The sequence below is a fragment of the Cebus imitator genome, unplaced genomic scaffold, assembly GCF_001604975.1.
Source record: "Cebus imitator isolate Cc_AM_T3 unplaced genomic scaffold, Cebus_imitator-1.0 Scaffold340, whole genome shotgun sequence".
Classification (NCBI taxonomy): domain Eukaryota; kingdom Metazoa; phylum Chordata; class Mammalia; order Primates; family Cebidae; genus Cebus; species Cebus imitator.
The window spans coordinates 2011560-2028819 of NW_016107655.1; positions in this window are offsets into that span (position 1 = coordinate 2011560).

A 17260-nucleotide genomic window follows, 5' to 3' on the forward strand; every position below is an offset into this window, starting at 1 on the left:
TTTTTACCCCTCACCCTTGAGACTGTCTAAAACACTGATCAGCCTCTCCACTAACTCCTCCAGAATTAATAAATGCTTTCAAGGTAGAAGGAGTCCAAACGTTGAGCTCACCTTTTTGGATTCCTTTTTTATTTTTTTGAAGCTATAGGCCCACTAGTTCTTTACTGGTTATCTCTCTAGTATCTTCAAGAATATATTTTTAAAAGCTGTTCCTAGTTTTTCTTGATATCCTGAATGAGTGACCTATTCTTCTATCAAAAGAGGCACAGGGTGCTTTTTTATGCCTTCTTGTTTCTTCTTCATTTTACTAATATTCTCTTTTACATCTTTGAATGTATTTCTAATATTTATTGTGCTTATTTTCTGCTGTTGGCCTGTCTGTGATAAACATTTTATTCAATTTGTTGTATAGCTTTTACAGCTCCTCAGGTGTCTACTGATTTTGGCTTGTGAAATTGTGTTTCCCTGGTGATTATGAGATTCTCAGTCTGATCGTGGATAAGGGATATGACTAAAGTCTGGCTGCTGTTTTTATCTCTCCTGGTGAATATGAAGAGAGGAGTGGGGATGAGCCCCAGGGTGGAGAGCCTCAAGTATTACAGAGCTGCTGCTCCACAATCCTTTTGCTTTTATTTCACAGGGAAATTTCTCTAGTCAGGGATTCCTCCTTAACTTTTTTGACAAATGCAGCACCAAGAGGAGACACAAATCTCTGGAATGGTCAGACAGCATACCTGATTATATGGTTTGGCTCTGTGTCCCCATCCAAATCTCATGTAGCTCCCATAATTCCCATGTGTTTTGGGGGGACCTGGTGGGAGATGATTGAATCCTGTGGACAGGTCTTTCCCATGCCATTTTCGTGATAGTGAATGGGTCTCATAAGATCTGATGGTTTTAAAAACGGGTGTTCTCCTGCATAAGCTCTCTTTGCCTGCCTCCATCCACATAGGATGTGGCTTGCTCCCTTTTGCCTCCCCAGCCATGTGGAACTGTAAGTCTAATTCTTCTTAGTCCTAGTTTTCTCTTCTTCCTCTTTCTTCTTTCTTTTTTTCAACTCTAGGTTTGATTACAGTTTCCCTATCCCTACTTCGCAAATTACTCTGCCAGAGTTTTTAATGCTTCTGTTTATTTCAATATAATTTCCCCTTGATTTGTTTTGACTTGTATTTTTCATAAATAGCCTTGATTCAGTCACTGTGGCTGTGATTCACTCATCTGAGTGAGAAACTGAGCTTTTCTCACCTCCAGTTGTTACCAAGGTCCACTTAAGTGGTGCTTCCAGGCTGCTTAACCTATAGAGAGAGTGGGAAGAGAAGATTTAAAACTATATTCAGGCTAGGCACGGTGGCTCATGCCTGTAATCCTAGCACTCTGGGAGGCCAAGGTGGGTGGATCTGTGGAGCCCAGGAATTGGAGACCAGCCTGGGCAACTTGGCAAAACTGCATCTACAAAAAATACGAAAATTACCCGGGCATGGTGGTGCATACCTGTAGTCCCCGCTACTTGGGAGGCTGAATCGGGAGGATCGCTTGAGCCAGGGAGGTCAAGGCTGCTGTGAGTGGTGATTTGGCCACTGCACTCCAGCTGGGCGGCAAATGAGACCCTGGCTCAAACAAGCAAACAAAAAAACTGTATGCAATTTGTCAAGTCATATTTGGTGCTGGCTGGATGACCAGAGAACTTCATAGTGGGCGGATTGATGGAAGATTGTGCCCGAAATAAAATCATGAGACCAATGTGGGAGGAGGTCTACATGAGTCCATATATGGGCAACGTTTCCGCTTCATTGTGTTAGGTCATAATCTCTGCTGATTACTCTTCAATGAAGAGGGAATTGGTTACCATAAGATTAGAAAATCCAGTTACTGAGGAGAATGTTAACAGAGGACCCAATGTTTAATGGGATACCATGAGATCCACACTCTGTTGCAAGAAGTTTTATTTAGGTAAGAGACAATTAGCGTGTGAGTTCACAGACCTGCTTATTATGCTAATGAGATGCTGTGGTCTTCCCTTGATAGCTGGAAAATGGAATGAGATCAGAAGGGACTTAGACAAAAGCCATTCCCTATTTTATAGAAGATCTGGGTTTCAGAGTTATCAGATAATTTGATGAACTGGTTGGATGAGTAGATGAATTAATAGAAAGGATAGACGATGGATTGGAGATGGAATTGAGTGATCTGTGAATGGGTGAATTGTTGGATGGGTAGATGAATAGATGAATGCCTGGATTAGTGGGGGTATCTATGTATGCATATATAAATGGGTAGATGGTGGATGTATGTTGGAGTAAACAAATGTAGATAAATGAATAGATAGGTGGATAGAAGGAAGATAGATGGATTGACAGATGGCATATTGAAATGTCTGGATAGATGAATGGCTACATATAAGTGTATGTAAGTTTGCATCATATGTGTGGTAGAGTAATGAAAAAGTAGGTCGCTGGATGTTTGAGGGATGGATGGATGTAACAGATGGATAGCTACAGAGCTAGACAGGTGGGGATGATGGATAATGAGCAACTGCATAACTGAGTGGTGGCAGCGAATAATGGGATAGATGATAACAGAATGAGCTCTGAAATTAGACCTGTATTTGCATCCTGACTTTAGATATCAGCTGTGCGACACTGTGTAAAATCTTTCACTTTCTCTAACCCTTGTAAAAAATTTAAATATTCAAGAAAATAGCCACAACTCACAGTGAAAACTCTAAAGGAGAAATATTGTTTAAAGTAAGTATTTGTGAAAATAAAAACATCAAAGAATGAATATCATTAGCTGAGAGTGGTACAGGGCTTATTTGAAATTAAATTTTTGTAAATAAAAATAAAAATTTTTAAAGTGGAGAGCTCTGTTCTAATGTCTAGTGGTAAGGCTTGGAAACATCTATGAAATAATACAGTCCAGGCCAGTGGCTCACACCTGTAATCCCAGCACTCTGGGAGGCCAAGGTGGTAAGATCTCTTGAGGTCAGAAGTTTGACACCAACCTGAACAACATGGTGAAACCCAATTTCTACTAAAATACAAAAATTAGCTGGGTGTGGCAGTGGGCGCCTGTACTCCCAGCTACTTAGGAGACTGAGGCAGGAGAATCACTTGAACCCAGGAGACAGAGGTTGCAGTGAGCCAAGATCATGCCATTGCACTCCAGCCTGGGCAACAGAGCAGGACTTTGTATCAAATAAATAAATAAATAAATAAATAAATAAAAATAATATTAATACAAAACATTTTACAAGTTATAGTTACAAAATAAAATATAAATACTACTTATGTAAAATGTTAATATGACAATATGTGAAGATGGGGGAAGAGAAGGAAGGATGCTTTGTAGCTAATGTCCCTGTTTATCATAGCTGGGAATCAAAGGATAGTACCTAAACTGAAGTGTGGAATGTAAAGATGATCACTCTCAATGGTTTTTCTCTCCCAAATCTCTTTTTGTAAATATAGAAGACTCTTTTGTAAAAATTCTCAAGGTGAATAAACATTTATTTGAAATTTTACAATTTTTTCAAATTCCTTTTGGTTTCTTTTTCAAGTTTTAAATACAAATAAAATTAAATCTGATAGCTTATGATAAATAACATATATAAAACAAGCACATATTTATAAAAATATTTTAATATATCTATGTAGAATTGCTGGAACATATGAACTAAAAAGATGTCTAGAATGATACTCTGCTAATGTAAATGCTAATTATTTATGAGCAGTGGCATTTGAATTTTTTAACCTCTATGCAGTGCTTGAATAATTTATAATAAGCATGCATTCTTTTTACAAATCCCATCATGATGTTTCTTTACATAAAAGGGAAAACTTAAAAAAATTAATGCTCTGCTTATTCTAGTCCTGTCATCATAACCTTAAGTAGTTGATTTGCAAGAATGCTCTGGTAACCTTGCACAGTTTAACTCTAGGGCTTTATTGTTAATTCCCTGTGGAATGTAACCCTTAATCTCAAGACCGTGGAGACTACAATGCTTGTTTTATTTTTTTATATTTGTTGAAGAAAAGTGAAGTTATTGGGATGCTTGTTATAAAAAAAATTGCGACTGTTTACTTAGAGTTGCAAACTATATCTGTGGTAGGAAATTGAATTTATTCACCATTCACTTGACAAGTAATCCCTGCCTATGTCCCCTCTGGTCTTGCTATAATTAATCTGAAAGTTTATAAACTAAGTAGAGTCTTTGTGAATAAGAAATTTAATGTAAGCTTTCTTCCTGAAAAAGGATTTTTCAAAGAATTTATGGCAGATTAATTCCTAAATAAAACACAGGATCTTTTATAGCAGTTAAGGGGTTGTGAGTCAGATGAGACTGGGGGTTGGGGAGACGGGGTGCCCACCCTGCCAGGCTTGGGGCCTTATCTGCAGGTGTGCCAGGATCCCGGCCAACTGCCCTGCCAGCTCAAAGCAAGTAGGAAGCCGATTTTGTTTTGTAATCCCTAAATGATATATGGAAAGGAAATGCCCACCTGCTGGCTTGTTAGGTTTAAACCTGACTTTAGAAACCCCATCAATAAGGAGGTGGTCTAGCTGAGAGGTGGTGTATTAATTTCCTATGACTGTTGCAACAAATTTTGTGGCTTAACTCAACAGAAATGTATTCTCCCACAGTTCTGGAGGCCAGAAATCCGAAATTAGTATCAGTGGCTGAGATAAAGGTGTGAGCAGAGCCCTGTGCCCTCTGGAGGCCCTTGTGGGGAATTGCTCCTTGCCGACTCCAGATCCTGCTGGCCTTCCCAGTTTGTGCCTGCATCACTTACATCTCTGCCTCTGCCGTCTTTTCCCCTTCTCCAAGTATTCCTGTCTCATCTCCCTCCGCTTCCCTCTTGGGAGGACACTTGTGATTGTATTTAGGGCCCATCTAGGTAATCCAGGATAATCTCCTTATTTTGAGATCCTAAACTTAATTACATCTGCAAAGTCTTTGCCATATAAAGTAACATTCACAGGTTCTGGGATTAGAAGGTGGTTATATCCTCAGGGGCTGTGATTTAGCCTACCACAGCAGTAGTAAGATGGTAAGATTAACAAAGAACTAGGCACATTGCTCTCTCCTCCACAGGCAGCTGTTTCACACCATAGAAATTCAGGTTTCAGTCTGAAAGATGAGGATGTGTGCATTTGCTCTGCCCTGGATTGTGTAGCCCCCACCTGAGAAAGAGGTTTCCATCACTGCCACAGACTAAGGCAGAGGCGCTGGCTCTCTCCCGGCTCTCCAGGCACCCTGGCCTCTCTCCTGAAGGTCTCTCTGTGGCCAGAGGGTAAAGCTTCAGTTGGAGAATCCACCCAGGCTGGCTGGTCTGAGTGTGTTTGCTCTCTTGGACCTTGGGAGGGGCCCAGCAGTCAGAAGTGGGTCTACTTGATGTACCCAAGCCGTGTAAGGCTTTCATGCTTCTGGCTTCTACCTGCTTCACTAGGAGTCAGTTCTCACAAAAGTGCCTTTTCTTTTCCTCACTGCACATAGGGCATTCTTGTGGAATGTCATTCCTGTTTAAATAGCACCCAGACAAAAAGTGGGTGTTTGCTGTGTATGAGTCAAGCATGTGGAGCCCTCTGTTTCGATGTGTGCGTTCTGCTTGGCATCCCAGAAAACCCCCATACTTGGCCAGTCCTGGCAGCACTGGATGAGTTAGAAAGGGCCTCCTGGCTTCTCCAGCTGCACTGGGGTTGAGTCCCTCTGTTCCATTGTTGAAAGGTGAATGGTGTTCCCCTAGGACACCCAAGTGCAGTGAGGTGGGAGGAGAAGGGAGAGTGTGTCTCTAGGAATTCCCTCCTGCTCAGCACACGTGAATCATGGCCATACAAGGTTGTCAATACAAAGACGTGGAATGATATCACAGGGGTGTTCAGATAAGCAGTTAAGTGATTTGTAGATTCCTGACACATTGCCTTAACAGCCAGAGCTGGTGAACATTTTGTTCCTTCCTGTGCTTTCCATGTGTTCCCACGGCTCTAATGGGCTGATCTTTGTAATCTAATAGAATGCTGAGTGAAACTCTGGTTTTTATACTCTGACATGTATGTAAACATATTTAATGAGTTTCTTGAAGAAAATCATGGATAGAGGACTGGACTTTATCAAAAAAACAAAAACTTTGTTCTTGGAAATAGGTACCTTGTGAATATAAAATTAAACTGTGGGTTATAATTAGCTTTGTTTAACAAGCAAATATTGTGCTCTGACAAGACAAGACAAACATTTGCAGATATTTGGGGGTAAAAAGCTATTAATTATAACATTTTAAGTTCCAGATGAATTTCAAACAGTAAAAGCTGAAGTGTCTGTTTAAGTCTTTTGCCTATTTCTCTAGTGGGTATATCTATTTATTGTTGACATGTGGAAGTTTTGTGTACAGATTCTGGTATAAGTCTTTTGTCTGCTGTGTAAGTTGGTAATTTCTTTTCTTCTCCGTGGCTTGTCGTTTCACTCTTTTAATGATATTTTCAATGAAAATAAGTATTTAATTTTAATGTAGTTCGATTTATCAATCTTTTTTATGGTTAGTGCTACTTGTGCTATGCAATGTCTCTCTATAAGAGGACATTACTGAGGTCTTCCACTTCTGTCTGGGAGGTAGAGAGACAGAATGCCCATGAATGTTGTTCCCATTCTAAAAACAACAACAAGAAGCTCAGGAAGCCTGCAAAGCCATAGCTTTTCATAAATCCACCAGAGAGTTGAGGTTGCATGGCAACCCAGAAACACACAAACTGTGAGTGAAACACAGGAAGAAGAGGAAGCCACCATCTAAGTGGGTAAGAAGAAATCAGCTAATATTTTCATAAGTTCCTAAAAGCAGAATTTGGTCTAGCATATCGATCTGGAATAACTGAGAGCTCCAGATACGAATTTGTACACACTCACAAGATATTCTCCATGGTTCTTCCCTGGGCTCTAATTAGAAAGATACAGCAGAACAAGAGACCAGAGAAGGCTCCCTTGGGTGGTGCAGACATGCAGAAGGTGATTGGCTGTGGCTGAAACACCACCTACCCCCCTATCCCTTACCTTATATAAACCAAAAGCCTGAAAATGTTGGGATGGGTGAGGCAGCAAGCCTTCACACCCCTGTGCTGTTAGAGGAGGAATAGGAACATGTCCTAGAACAAAGCATACACTAGACCTGCCTTGCAAATGCCTAAAATTGAGCCCTAATGAGATCCTTAGAGGAGACAGTATTTGGAGGTTGAGACCCACTAAATTAGAAGGGCTTGGCAAATATCTGGGATTTTTATAGATTTTCCCTGACAGAGTGTATAAAACCAAGCCTACATAGGTTCAAGGTGGTCAGCCAATAAGTGAACAAAAATCACCGTTCTTTAGATGATGATAGCAGAATCTGGAGTCTCTACAGGATATCATTCATAATGTCCAATAGATGCTAAAAAATAACTAGAACAGCAAAGGAAAAAGAAAATGTGACTCAAAGTCCAGAAATAAAAGTAAGCAAGGGAAATTGACCATGAGATGGCCCAGATTTAGCAGACAGAAAATTTAAAGTAGCTATTATAAATAAGGAATTAAAAATTATAAATAAGAAATTAAAGGAAAATATTTTCAAATAATTAAATGAGAATATGATTTTAATGAGTGAATAGTTCAGGACTCTCAGCAGTGAAATGGAAGTTATTAAAAAAGGATCAAATCGTATTTCTGCAAGTAAAAAATATAAAAACCGAAATTTAAAAAATCACTGGATGGTCATAAGAGTGGGTTGACAGAAGATGGCAGAAGAAAGCTCAATAAACTTAAGACAGAGCAATGAAAATTATCCAATCTGAGGACCAGAGAGAAAAAAAAAATGAAGGAAAATGAACAAGACCTGTGGAATGTATCAAATATCCCAATATCGTTAATCACAGTTCTAGAAGGAGATGAGACTGAATGTGGGCTAGACAAAATATTTTAAGATATAAGGCTGAAATTTTCTCAACTGAAAAATAACTCAGTGAATCCCAAGCAAGATAAAATAGCCCAGTGAACTATAAATATAAATAAACATATAGAGATAAATATAAATGAGATAAATATAAGTAAATATAAATATAAATAAAAGCACACCTGGGAACATCATGCCAAACTGTTGAAAACCAAATATAAAGAGAAAACATTGAAAGCTGCTAGAAAAAATAGATAACAAGACACATTGCATACAGAGATCAATTACACAAATGGACTGCTAACTTCTCAGCATAAATAATGGAATCTAGAAGACAATGACATGACATTTTTAAAGTGCAAAAGAAAAAACTGCCAACCCAGATCTTTATATGCAGTAAATAACATCTGTCAAAAATAAGTTAAATAAAGTCATTTTCAGGGTAACAAAAGCTGAGACAGTTTGTCACCATGAGAACTGTGACACAAGAAATACTAAAGGATGTTCTTCAGGCTAAAGGTAAATGATTCCAGGTGGAAACTTTGATCTATGGAAAGTAATGAAGAAGGCCAAAAATAGTAAGTAGTAATCCCACTCTAATAACTTTGGTATATCGTTTAATATTTCTTATAAAGTCAAACATATACTTGCTATATGATCCAGCAATTCCACATCTAAGGTATTTACCCAAGAGAAATGAGAACATATGTCTATAAAATAACACTAACACAAATGTTCATAATGGCGTCCAAACGGGAAGCAAGCCAAATGTCCATCAATAAGTCAAAGGTTGAAACATGTAGGTATATGGTATTTATATAATGGAAAACTACTGAGTAATAAAAAAGAATGAACTTGGCACTGAAAGCACAATTCACAGAAGGAAAAATTAATAAATCAGACCTCATCAAAATGAAACTTTTTGCTTTGTGAAAGTCCATGTGAAGAGGATGAAAAAATGAACTATAGACTGGGAGAATTTGCCAATCTCATATCTAACAAAGGACTATTATTTAGAGAGCATAAAGAACTCTCAAAACACAACAGTTAAAAAACAAACAATGTAATTAGAAAGTGGGCAAAAGATGTAAACAGACATTTTACTAACGAGGATATACAGATAATAAATAAGCACACGAAAGATGCTCAACATCATTAACCACCAGGGCAATGCAAATTAAAACAACAATAAGATGTTGCTCCATACCTATCAGAACCACTAAACTAAAAGGGGGACAATATCAAATGCTGGCAAGAATACAGAGAAACTGGATCACTCATGCATTACTGGTGAGAATGTAAAATGGTATTGCCACTCTGGAAAACACTTAGCAGTTCCTTAAAATATTAAACATGCAATTATCATATGACTCAGCAATTACATTCTTGGATATTTAACCCTGAAAAGTAAAATCTTTTCCTCCCACAAATACTTATATACAAATATTCATAGTATATTTATTCACATTAGCTCCAAACTTCAATCAACCCAGATGTCCTTCAAGAAGTGAATGGTTAACCAAACTGTGGTACATCCATACCATGGAATACTACTCAGTAATAAAAAAGAACAAACTACTGATACATGCAACAATTTGAATGACTGTTCAATAAATTATATTGATATTGAGTGAAAAAAATACATACCATATGATTACATATGCCATATATTATATATACCATTATATATGCTATATGGTCTCCTTATTACCATACCTCTTCTCCCCAGGGAACTACTGATCTGATGTCTATCACTGTAGATTAGTTTTGCCTATTCTAGAACTTAATGTAAGTGGAATCTTAAGTGTGTCCTCTCACGTTAAGGCTTCTGGGTGAGATTCATCCATGGTGTGTGTGTGTGTGTGTGTGTGTGTGTGTGTGTGTGTGTGTATGTATTCTAGAAACAAATTTTGGAAACAGGGTAGATTTTAGAAATGAAGAATAGATTAGTTACATTTTAGAAATGAAGGATAGATTAGTGTGATTGCCAGGGGTTAGAGATGGGGTGGGAAGGGGCAGGTGGAAGAGAGGTCAGTGTGTTTCTAAAAGGGCAACAGGAGAGATTCTTAGGGTGATGGAACTGTTCAGTATCTCCACTGTGGTGGTGGATACATGCAGCTACACAGGTGATAGAATTGTATAGAGCTATAGGTACACACACATATATGCACACACCACTGAGTACAAGTAAAGCTGAAGAAATCTGAATAAAATAAATGGATTGTGGCTGGGCATGGTGGCTCGTGCCTATAATCCCAGCACTTTGGGAGGCTGAGGCGGGTGGATCATGAGGTCAGGAGATTGAAACCATCCTGGCTAACATGGTGAAACCCCGTCTCTACTAAAAATACAAAATAATAATAATAATAATAATTAGCTGGGTATGGTGGTATGCACCTGTAATTCCAACTACTCAAGAGGCTGAGGCAGGAGCATCACTTGAACCCAGGAGGCGGAGGCTGCAGTGAGCCAAGATCGCACCACTTGCACTCCAGCCTAGAAAAAAAAAGTATTTTATCAATGTCGGTATTCTGGCTGCAATGTTATAATATAGTGTTATAAAATATTACAATTGGGGGTAACTAAGCAAAGTGTACAAGGGATCTCTCTGTATTCACTCTTTTTTGTTTTTTGTCTTTGCTTTTGTTTTGAGACAGAGTCTTGCTCTTGTCACCCAGGCTGGAGTGCAGTGGTGCAATCTCGGCTCACTGCAACCTCTGCCTCCTGGTGCTCAAGCGATTCTCCTGCCTCAGCCTCCCAAGCAGCTGGGATTACAGGCACCTGCCACCACACTCAGCTAATTTTTGTATTTTAGTAGAGACAGGGTTTCACCATGTTGGCCAGGCTGGCCTTGAACTCCTGACCTCAGGTGATCTGCCCACCTCGGTCTCCTAAAGTGCTGAGATTACAGGGTGAGCCACTGCGCCCAGTCACTTTACTGTCTGTATTATTTCATACAACTGCATGCAAATCTACAAATATCTAAAAAAATTCAATTAAAAATATCCTGTAGAAAATTAACCAAGCATAGGATAGTTAAGATCCTATTTTCACTTTTTCAGATAGTCTTAGCAATTTAACGTGAAAACTGAAAAAGCAGACACTAAATTTATGCCTTCATAGAAACTTAGATGATCGGATTGTCATAATCTGATCCTACTTCAGAGACTACCTATGGATATAATGGAAAACAGGAATATTCAACAGGCAGTCTTTATGATAAGCCTTTACTAGTTTCATTCTACAAATATGTGACTTTTAAAACTACATATTTTATTAGATATTTAAGATGTAGTAAGATCGTTTGAAATGCAAACTGTTGAGCTTGGGCCATTTGAAATAATGATTTCATGACTGTTGAAGATGTTCATAATGTAAAGATCTAAAAATGTTTTATAAAGTTAAAATCCATTTCGCATGTGGGGGAAGGAATAAACTACAACATGATTCATACAACAACATGGATGAATCTCACCTAAAAGCATAATGGTGAGAGGACATACTTAAGATTCCACTTAAACATTAAGTTCTAGAACAGGCAAAACTAATCTACAGTGATAGACAGCAGATCAGTGGTTCCCTCGGGAGAATTATGGTAATGAGGAGACCATAAAGGAGCAGGGGAGAACTTACTTGGGAGATGGATATGTTCTATATCTTAATTTGGATACGGAAGTCACATGGATGTACACATTTATCAGAATAAATTGACCTTATTCTGAAAATATATTGGCTGGACGTGATGTGCTCATGCCTGTAATCCCAGCACTTTGGGAAGCCAAGGCGGGTGGATCACTAGAGGTCAGGAGCTCGAGACCAGCCTGGCCAACATGACAAAAATCCATCTCTAATAAAGATTAAAAATGAGATGGGTGTGGTGGTGTGCATCTGTAATCCCAGCCACTTGGGAGACTGAGGCACAAGGATTGCTTGAACCTAAGAGGCGGAGGTTTCAGTGAGCTGAGATTGCACCACTGCACTCCAGCCTGGGCAACAGAGCAAGACTCCGTCTCAACAACAACAAAAAATAAATAAAAATAAAAATATATGGATACATTGCATGTCAATTAAACCTCAATACAGTTGATTTAAAAAGTCACGAATGATGCCAAATTTTCAAAATGATATGGAGCAACTGACTTCGCCGCAGTGGGAAGCATTAAGTGGCACAACTTTGGAAACGGGCAGTTTCTTGTAAAGTTAAATGTACACATACCCTGTGATCCAGCAAGTTTTACTCCTGTTTCCCCAAGAGAAACGAAAGCTTGGGTCCACAGAAAGACTTGTGCACAAATGTACACTGCTAAATTTTGAAGCAGTTTTGTTCATAATAGCAGAAATGTTATAAACAACCTAGATGCCAAGGTGAACAGATAAACAAATTATGATCTATTCATTCAATGAAATACCGCCCAGCAATGAAAAGGATGGAACTACTCATATGCATAGCCACACGAATGAATCTCAGAAACATTATGCTAAGCAAGAGAAAGCAGATACATAAACTAATGTATTCTGTGAACATGATTATATGAAATTCTAGAACAGGTTAAGTTAATAACTATAGTGAAATAAGGCTTATCATTGGTTGCTTGCACAAGGAAGGAGGATGGAGTGAGGAGGTGGGGATAGTACTGTCTGGAAAGAGGTATCAGGAAATTTTCTGGTGGTCATGGGAATGTTCTATACCTTGATTAAAATGGTGGCCATATGGTTGTACACATTTATCAAAACTCATTGAACGGTAGGTAGGCCTAAAATTCATGCTTTTCATTGTTCATAAATTATATGTCAGTAGATTTTTTAAAAATATCTTTTTAAAGCTTGTTTTCTATTGTCTCCAAGTTTTTGGTCTAATCAACTAAGGCTGGAATGCCATTCACTGAGACAGGAAAGTCACGGAAAGGAGGTTCCCAGAGGACGAGGAGCTGTGTTGGACTTGATTCTCTAGCAGTTCACATCTGCTCCAGATCTCCAATCCACTAGAAAACAGGCCTCTTTCACCTTTGCTAATCCACCACATACACCCGCTTCCCCCTGCATTTCCATGCAGACATCTACCTGTCTGCACTTCTCCTTCATGGCACTCTTGCACCTATAATTGATCAGCCAATTGCAGCCGCAGTTTGGGTGGTTTCTTGGTTGTCTGCTTTCTGTTTGTCTTGCTCGCCCTTACAGGCCTGGTGCTCAGCTTGCCTGGGTGCGTGAGTCTGTGACGGGATGGGTACCTGCCTCTTCTCGGGGTGTACAGTGCCCGGAATGCTGACATCAGTTTCTTCCTGACATGCTCGCCTATCTCAGGACAGGCCCCAGCAGGTGCCCTGGTGAAGGTTTTGGGAAACGGAGGAAGGAGCAAACGGAGGCAGGCTGAGCCCCCTGAGTTCCCAGATGGTGCCGGTGACGCTGTAGGGAGCTTCTGGGTGCGAATGACCCCACAGTGCGTCCGGGGACCACCCTGCCCACGGCCGGTCAGAGAGCCTGGGGAAGCCGTGTGTGCCCGCGGGCCCTCTCGGTGCGTGCCTCGTGGCACCTTACTCTCTACTCCCCTTGTTCTCTAATGTGTTACACTTTCATGCTGAAAATATAAACGGACTAAACGGTGCTTTGTCGCGGGGAGGCGGAGAGGAAGTCTCCTCGAGGCCGTCTCCTATGAGCAGGCGCGAGTGGGCTCAGCCCCGGCCCTCGGGGGTGGCTAGAGTAGGGGGAGGCGTGCGTGCCGTGGGCGTGGGGAGTCCCCCAGGCCCGAGGGCGCCCCGGCGAGGAAGCGGGCTGTGCGGGGTGGTGGGAGTCCCGCCCGGCTCTCTGGGGGGCCGCAGAGGCGTCCCGTGGGCGGGCGGGCGTGGCGCTGCCGCGGGTGGCTTCCCTGAGCCGCGGCGGAGGGCGGCACCCCCTGGTGGCAGACTGCCACTCCAGGGCGCGAGGGGCCGCCCACCCCGCCTCGCCCACCCGGCGGGGGCCTCCGCGCCTTCTCGGAGGAAGCCAGAGGAAAGGAGCGGAGCCCGCAGTCCCTGGGCCGCTTTCCTCGTCTGTGGAACGGCATGATAATTGCATCTCACAGGGCTGTCGTGAAGATTCGAGGAGCAAATGTATGTAAAGCCCTTCGGATGTCTGGTACATTCTGAGCCTTCAACTCATCTGAGCTGTTGAAACTCTGGGCTTAAAGCGGGTCGGGTCAAAGAGGAATTGTGTGACACCTGCCTCTGTCCTTGCCAATGTGGACTCAAGGGAGAGTGTGTCTCACCCAGAACCCCAGTCCCTCTTTTGTAAGCTAGCGGTCATAAGATGTAACGAGGACAAAGGTTTAAACAAATGTTGGTACCTGTCCGGGACCTCTGAAGTCACTTTTAATGGATTTGGGGATTTTACGGATTTAAAAAGGGAATGCCTGCTGCATGGCCCATTTATAGACCTGTAGAGCAAAGAGAGAGAGATTAGTCATGCTGGGGACCTGAGCAGAAGCCGTTTTAAATGAGCGGCCCCACTCTGCCTTGAGACTGAGGCTTTCTGACTCTGTTTCACACTTGGGTTCCAGCACCCAGATGAGAAGACAGAGAAGGTGGAAGAGGAAGGGAGGGAGGGGGTAGAGCAGCGGCCGCCATCTCTCCCTGAGCAGGGGCAGAGTGGGTGGTTCCTCCCAGGTGGGCAAGGTGGGGGCTCCGTGGGTGTGCCGGGCAGGGGCGGAATCTATGCGGGGGGACTGCGCCTCTGCTCCTCTGGGTGTGTGGCTTGGCCCACTCAGGAGTCTCTCCAGTGTAGACTCCAGGCGGGTACTCTGAGCTAGGAATGCCTTCCTGAGCCTGGCTGGCGGGGGCTCTGAGGCCATTCCTTCAGGCCCTGAGTGAGCGGAGGGGCATATGAGCCAGGACCAGGCAGAGCCCACTCCTCACCGCCTGGTGTAAGCCAGCCCCAAGACCCGCCAGGACGGTCTCAGCGTGGATCTGACTGCCTCTCGTGCCTGATTGTTGTGCTCCTTCACCGGCCTCGGCCAGCGAGTTCTCAGAATGTGCACAGGTTTTCCTGCTTCCTTACCTTTACACGTTTGCTTCTTCCCTTTGCCCGGAAAGTCTTCTCCAGCATATTCAACTCTCTTGAAATGCAGTCTCTCCTGCATGTCTAGGATCAAGCCCCTTCCATTGCTCAGCAAATAAACTCAGAGCACTGTGTTAAGGTCTCATCCTAGCTCTGGATTATATGTCCTTTAAGGGTAGGGGCCATGTGTTTGTCACCTCTTGTCCTTATACACATCACATACTGCATACATGAAGGGAGACGTGAGGGATGACCGGAAGAGGTCTCGTTTTCGCCATGTGCAGGATGGGACTAGGCATGGCCGCCCCGCAGGACTGGTGGGAACTCCAGTGCGATTCTGCCATGAGAGTCATCCCGTCTCCTCCTCGCCTGCAGGGTCTCACTCATCAGCTGTCCTCTTGGGCTCCACGGCCTCCTCATCCTGTGGTCCTTTGCAAATCTCTCCCCTCTGAAGCCATTCTATTCTTGACCCTGCGTCTCTCTCAGCCCCCACCTCATCTCTGCCTCCTCTGAGCAAATCGTCTTTCCCACCTTCCCAGCCCTCTGCAGACTGCCTCAGCCTTGCCTGGGCATCATCTCCCGAGCTGCAGGGACCCACGGCTGGTGCTTCCTCCATTGGGAAATCTTTCCAGACTGTGCTTCCTGACCCTGACAGCCCCTCAAAACTGGTTTAAGTGTCCCGGTGAGCAGCTGTGTCCACCTAGGTTCACTCCCCACAGTAGAGGGTTCTAGTGTGCATCTATACCTGCTCTTTCCTTCTGCTGAGCACACAGGATATTCTGTCCCACCTTTGTGGCAGCTGGGCTGAGAGCACAGTGAAGAGGGTTACTTTGCACCAAAGCATTGCTTAGCAGTACAGGATCTTCCAGGACTTCCTTCCCCTGCCTTATTGATCATGGCAGCTTATAATGAAATGGAATAACTCAGGATCCAAAAAGCCTGAGTTACTGAGACACTGGTTGGGGGGCTCTGTGGCCATTTCTCCTGGCCCTGAGCAGGTAGGGGACATTACTGAGCCACTACCCTGAGAGTCACCCAGATCACTGCAGGTCTCTGTGAGCAAGATCTAATCTTTTGTTGTGCCAAATGACTAAGATTAGAGAGGTTTGTTACCACAGCATAGCCAAGCCTCTCCCCACTGATTTACGGATTAAAGAAGCGTTTTAAATGAATTAATGGCTTGGTAAACTAAAAATCTGTGAACATTTTAGTTATTATTGTCAAAGTGTAGCAGGGCTGGGAACGTGATGTGGCTGGGAGCGTGGAGGAACGGCCAGGGTATGTCATGGAGAAAAACTACCTCTCATGTGTGATTTGCCAAGGCCTTGCCCAGGATCTGTTTTCATGCTTAATCTCTGATGAAAGCTTATAATGAATCTGGTATCTGGTGCTATTGGCAGGAGATGGACCTTTCTTCCAGGTATTTAATTCCTGTGGTTGTGAAAGACAGGATGTATTTCTCTTGAATTTGCATGATTTCTATGTCCCGTATACACACACACACACACACGCACACACACATACAGCCACTGCTGATCTCTCTGGAAGTGTGTAATATAATATTTTAATATCAATTTGATACTGACTGGCTTCGGACTCCAGCTTAACTGTATCTCTCCATCTTTGAGAGTGATTGCAGAAAATCACAATATGGCTTTGTTTCTTGAGCAAGAATCTGCTAGTCAGTCACCAGATGGGGCTGTTCCCTCGAAGGTCTGTGTGCAGGATTCTGAGGCCTTTTCTTCTCAAAACCCTTCCCTCTTTGTCTCTTTCCTCCACAACTCTCCTTTAACTCATGGTGCTATAGGGAGAAAGCAGCCCCGTTTAATGAATAGTTGTGATGTTGCTAGTTAAATAGAAGGTAAGTAAATGAACTGTTGCCTGGTTCTCCTGCTCCATTACCAACCTTAATGGCCCTCGAGAGATTCCCCTACTTCCCTCCCATGGGCCAGTGAACATCAGTGGGAAAAGAGGGGCCTCCCCACCATTTCAGTCCACCCTGACTCTTCAGAATGACTCGGCTGGGGAGATTGGGCTGGACCGGAAAGAGGTGTACAGCCTGGTTTGAGTCCAGGCCTGGCCAGTTACTATCTGTGTGAAGTTGGCCACGATGGTTGCTTTCTCAGGATCAGATGCCTCACCTTTAAATGGGGCATCCGTCATGGAGGATCACCCCAGGGGGCTTTGGGCCAAAGGATAATTGATGGAGATACAATATTTAGTTATCACTGTATTTGCACTTTCTTTTTTCAAGAAGGGTCAAAGAAGGATGGAAAAAAAAATGTTCTTGCACACTCTTTCTTTTATGGCTTTTTTTTTTTTTT